General features: G+C 41.8%; 1 protein-coding gene across 1 annotated transcript in view; it reads left to right on the top strand.

Annotated features, from left to right (window-relative positions):
- The window catches only part of LOC143021121 (solute carrier family 22 member 3-like), an 87,769-nt gene that overhangs the window by 24,448 nt on the left and 57,130 nt on the right, over positions 1-6,191 (top strand). The window lies entirely within an intron of this gene.

Genomic DNA, 6,191 nt, shown 5'->3' on the forward strand with positions numbered 1-6,191 from the left:
CGAATCAAGTAGGGAAGAAAAGGTAAAAGGTACAGATGGAGAGATGATAATGGAAGAGATGGCAGTGAGGGGAAGATGGGCAGAATATTTTAGGGAGTTGCTGAATGTGAAGGAGGATAGGGAAGGAAAGATAGCTGCAGTGGGAAATGCGAAGAAAATGAGAGTGATGAGTGAGGAAAATGGAGGAGAAACAAGGAAGGATGAGGTGAAGGCAGTTGTAAAGATGATGAAAGCAGGTAAGGCACCTGGTCTGGATGGATGCCATGCAGAATGTCTGAAAAAGGGAGGTACAGTGATGGTGGACTGGTTGGTGAGGTTATTTAATGTTTGCTGGAGAGAGGGTAGAGTACCGGAGGACTGGAGTAGTGCCTGTATAGTTCCTCTTTACAAGAGAAAAGGGGACAAGTGTGAATGTAGTAATTTCAGAGGGATTAGCCTGTTGAGTGTAGTAGGGAAGGCTTATGGGAGGATCTTAATTGAGAGGATTAGGAGAGGAACAGAAGGAGAAATTGGTGAGGAACAGTGTGGATTTAGGACAGGTAGAGGTTGTGTAGATCAGATCTTTGTGGTAAGACAGATATGTGAGAAAGCTATAGGAAAGGGGAAGGATGTTTTTTTGGGCTTTTATGGATCTGGAAAAGGCTTATGATAGGGTAGACAGAAAGGCACTGTGGGAGGTTATGCAGATTTATGGGATAGGAGGAAAGCTTTTGGGAGCTGTCAAGAGTTTTTATGAGAGTAGTAGAGCATGTGTCAGGATTGGAAATGGAGAGAGTGAGTGGTTTGAAGTAAAGGTGGGACTTCGTCAAGGATGCGTTATGTCGCCCTGGCTGTTCAACTTATACATGGATGGGGTGGTGCGAGAGGTGAATGCTAGGGTAGTGAGTCAGGGATTGGAGATGGTTAAAGAAAATGGAGAAAAGTGGGAGGTGAGCCAGCTGTTGTTTGCGGACGACACTGCGCTTGTGGCAGGGTCAGAGGAGGGATTGAGGAAGCTGGTGGCAGAGTTTGGGAGAGTATGTGATAGAAGAAAGCTAAAGATAAATGTGGGTAAAAGTAAGGTGATGAGATGTACAAGGGGTGAAAGTGGCAGTAGACTGGAAGTGAACATTAAGGGAGAGCGACTGGAGGAAGTGGATAGTTTTAGATACTTGGGTGCAAGTGTAGCAGGAAAAGGTGGAGTGAAGGTGGATGTAGAATGTAGATTGAGAGAAGCGAGTAAATGCCTTGGTGGTTTAAAGAGTGTAATGAGGAATAGACATTTGGGAATGGATGCGAAGAGGAGACTGTATGAAGGAGTGATTGTGCCAACAGCACTGTATGGGGCAGAAACGTGGAACATAAGAGAAGAAGAGAGAAGGAGTTTGAATGTGTTTGAGATGAGGTGTCTGAGAAGTATGGTGGGGGTTACTAGGCTGGATAGAGTGAGAAATGAGGAGGTGAGGAGGAGAACAGGGGTGAAAAAGGATTTGGGAGATAGGGTTGATGAAAGAATATTAGGATGGTTTGGACACATGGAAAGAATGAGTGAAGAAAGACTATTAAAAGAGGTATGGAAGGCAGATGTGGAAGGAGTGAACATGAGGGGACGTCCTAGGATGAGGTGGATGGATGGGGTGAAAGGGGCTTTGGGGAAGAGGGGAATGTCTGTTGAGGAAGGAAGGGAGAGGACGGAAGACAGAGATGAGTGGAGAATGGTTGTATATGGATGATGTTGTGACTGCATGAGGAGGAATGGGCGGGGGGGTGGGGGTGGGGTAGTATGTGTGAGTAAATTTTGACGCAGCCCGAAGGGATTTCTCCCCGTCCTCGCCTTATATGCAAAGGGGGACGGAGAGGGGGGGTCGCCGATTAAATGAAGCAGCCTTGCTGTGGATGTACTGTGTCTTGCGACACTGCTTCTGACCCAGGGCGGTGGGCAGGGTGCAGGGATGACCCGTCATCCAGGAGGTGCTCAGATGAGAGGAAGGGTGGGAGGGGTGTGGAGTGTATTTAGGGATGAAATGGGTGGGAGTGTTTTTATGCCTTTCCCTTTTTGGCTACCTCCCTTGGAAGGGGGAAAAAGCCTTGGTATATGTATGTATGTATTAACATACATACATACATATACCAAGGCTTTTTCCCCCTTACAAGGGAGGTATGTATTAACAAGCTATATAAATCGTTAGTTCGTCCACATCTGGAATATGCTGTTTCCGTATGGTCACCGAATCTCATTAAAGACATTGACAGAATATTATTATATGCCAAAGTCTTGTAAGAGTGTAGTTAAAATGGGTGAATCGGGATGACCAAATGGTAGCTGCCGAGCCCTGTAAGAGGCTGGTAGAACATAAGAACATAAGAAATAAAGGAGACTGCAAAAGACCATAAGGCCTACACTAGGCAGCTCCGTATCCATCACCACCTGTCGTCCCCATCCATAAAGTTGTCTAATCGTTTTTTAAAACAACTGATAGTTTCAGCGCTTACTACGTGGTTACTAAGTTTATTCCATTCATCGACCACCCTATTTGTAAACCAATTCTTGCCTATTTCCTTCTTAAATCTAAATTTGTCCAGTTTATACCCATTACTGCGAGTCCTGCCCTGTTGTTTTATTATGATGACCTTGTTTGCATCACCCTTGTTATAGCCTTTGATCCACTATTAGATCACCCCGCACTCTGCGTCTTTCCAGAGAGTGTAAGTTTAGGTGCCTAAGCCTCTCTTCGTAAGGCAAATTTCCGAGTCCTTGTATCATTTTGGTCATTCTTCTCTGTACTGATTCTAGTGAATTTATGTCCATTCTATAGGACGGAGACCAAAACTGTACCGCATAGTCAAGGATGGGTTTAACTATCGCTAGATAGAGTTTAATAATTACCTCTGCACTTCTATTCGTTACCGTCCTAGCAATGAAGCCTAATGCTCTGTTTGCTTTATTTCTGGCGCTAATGCACTGCTTCCTGGTTTTAAGGTCCGGACTCACCATAACTCCCAAGTCCCTCTCGCACTCAGATTTTTCTAAAAACGTGTCATCTAAGTTGTATCTATTTTCGGGGTTGTGTAGCCCTACGTTTAACACGCTACACTTAGAGATATTGAAGTTCATTTGCCATTTCACCGACCATGTTAACAGTTTATTAAGATCATCCTGCAGAATCTGGGCGTCTTCTCCTGACCTAATTAGGCGTCCTATTTTAGTGTCGTCCGCAAACTTATTAACATCACTATTTAACCCTTTGTCTAAGTCGTTTATATACATAATGAACAATAAGGGACCCAAAACCGAGCCCTGGGGGACCCCGCTAGTAACATTGCCCCACCTAGATTTTATTCCATTGTTACGGGCGGCTGGTATGTGAAGTTACGTTACGTATAACGGATAAGTGCTTAAGAAGCAGCTCACTTCTAGAAGCCACTGTAGGACTGAACTATCTGGTCAGGGCCTAGATAATTCGTAAGACTAGAAGTAAAGGTAACAAAGAAGATTCCAGGAAAGGAATATTAAACTAGCGATAAAACTAGTAAACGAAATGATTAATGTGGAAAATATTTACAGGCAATCAACACAAAAGAGAATGGGCAGTAGGGTCAATGGGACCGTACATGATTATGAGAATATGGAAATTATCGTTCAAATAAGAAACACAAGATACGTATACAATATGGTACTATCTAAGTACACAGAGATCAGGAACATGCATCAAAATAAGTAATAAGTACAAATATAAGTAAAGTAATGCAATGTATATCAGACACGTAATGTAGGCAAAAAGGGTGATCACTTCACACCAATCGTCTCATGAATCTAAACCTTCTAGTTTTTATCAAGAGATCAATATGTGGGAATATGACGACGAGTGAGCGATTTCCACCGCTTATATACCATTGGACCGGAAGCGGGATACTTCCGGTGAAGTGTGCGAGTGAGTGAAAGGGGGGGAGGAGGGTAAGTTAACACACGTCAACATGGGTAGTTTTAGGACCCTCGACTCGCTTGAACAATCTATTTATTTAGTAACTGTCAAATCTGTGCGCTCCGAACTATTCAGGATTTCGCTTGTCTGTTTGTTCTACAAGAGTGCGCACCTCTCTCCGCACGTAGGCAAGATTACATATAGTGGACGGGCGTTACTGCTTAACATTGTTACAATACATACATAGATAAGAAATATGAACATAGTTATGTAATACAAAGGAACACAATTCTATAACATAATTACACATATGACGTAATATCTAATATTACGTTACACCATTTATGGTGACCCGCTGTTTTCTGTTACTAATCCAAGCTCTAATCCATTCTAACACTTTTCCTCCTATGCCATGGGCTTTGATTTTATATAGTAGTCTCTGGTGTGGCACTTTGTCGAACGCTTTGCTAAAGTCAAGGTAAATAACATCGTAATTTTCATTGTTGTCTGACGCCTTATATACCTTAGTGTAAAAGGATAGAAGATTAGTCACGCATGACTTACCTTTGGAGAAACCATGCTGTGAATCACGAATTAAATTATGCCCTTCAATGTGTTCTCTGAGTCTATTTACTATTATTGATTCAAGCATTTTTCCTATAACCGATGTCAAACTGATTGGCCTGTAGTTGCATATGGTCGATCTATCTCCCTTCTTAAAAACAGGAACAACGTTTGCCTGCCTCCAAGCAGTTGGAACAGAACCAGTGTCTACCGATTTATTGAATATTTCAGTTAACTGGTCGCAGATTTCAAATTTACACTCTTTAAGCATTCTTGGAAAAATTTCGTCCGGACCCGGAGATTTTGTAGCTTTAAGTCTGTCAATCTGCTTGATAACTTCTTCTTTACTAATGCTGATATTAGTTAGGCTATTTTCTTCATCCCCTCTGAAAATCGGATCGCAGTCAGGTACTTTATCTAACCTCTCATTAGTAAACACCGATAGAAAATAATTGTTAAACTCCTCACTCATTTTTTCTTCCGATTCTATCATGACATTTTCATCGTTTTTAATTGGTCCTATTCTTTCTTTATTTTTTGTTCTATAGAGGTGAAAGAAACCCTTTGGGTTGGATTTTGCTTGACTGGCAACCTTGATTTCATAATTACGTTTCGCTGAACGTGTATTCCTTTTAACCAGCTTTGCCATTTCGTTATATCTTGATCTAAGGTGTGATTCCCCGTTTTTTATTTTTACGTAAAGTCCTCTTTTAATTCCGATCTCATGTTTCAATCTGTCCGTCATCCATTTGGGAGTATTACTATTTTTCCGTATTGACTTTAGGGGGATAAATGTGTTTTGTGCATTAATAATTAGATCTGCCAGATTGCTATACATCTCATCCAAAGTACTGACCTGATTTTTGGGCCGTCGCCCCGAATCGACCTGACCCAAGGCACGCGCATCACTCTCTTTGACCCAGACCTGACCTAAGGTATGCGTATTTCTCTCCTTGACCCAGACCTGACCCAAGGTACGCGTATCCTCCTTGACCCACAATAGGTAGAAAGAGAGGTAGAAAGAGAGGTAGAAGGGGTGGGTTGAATTTTTATGAGTTGGATGTGTGACAAACAACATTTCGTAAGCGAGCGGTTGTAAAATTTTGCTCTCCGCTTGGAGTAATAAAAATGACCGGGAGCCTGTATGACGTTGTATGTTTTGCTTACTTGTAAACTGAGTGATTCAAGATTGTTTAAGTAAACAATATTGTATATAGACTTGTAACAACAAACCTGATTGAGGAAAAGGGTGTAGGAGGAAAAAAGTTCAATTGGTTCATGATTGTAAAATTACGCCGATATGGGAAAGTTCTTAAATATAAAGTTAAAAATCATTGGACAATAAAAATCACGACGTCACTGCAAAACTCAACTAGAACCTGTCTTGCTTTTTCTCTGGGTATTCCTTGAGTGATGCAGAAAGAGGCAAGTGTACGAATTTGAAGAAGAAAATCGAAGAAACGTCATCACCAGTTTAATTCCCCCTTGTCTGAAGTCTACTATATGGAAATTGAAAAGGAGGAATACTTGTAGGCACAGGGCCTACTGACTAAAATATGTAAACTAATACAGAAAAAGAAGAGACAAATAACATTGGAGAAAGATGGGTGAAAGTAAAAAAAGGGGAAGTGACTAAGGACAGTGCTGAAAATTGAACATGACGTACGAAACGGGGAAGCTGTCGAGATAAACATAGACACACACGCACAAACACACACACACGCA

This window comes from Oratosquilla oratoria, chromosome 41, assembly GCF_046742065.1.
Source record: "Oratosquilla oratoria isolate Oo_2021 chromosome 41, ASM4674206v1, whole genome shotgun sequence".
Classification (NCBI taxonomy): Eukaryota; Metazoa; Arthropoda; class Malacostraca; order Stomatopoda; family Squillidae; genus Oratosquilla; species Oratosquilla oratoria.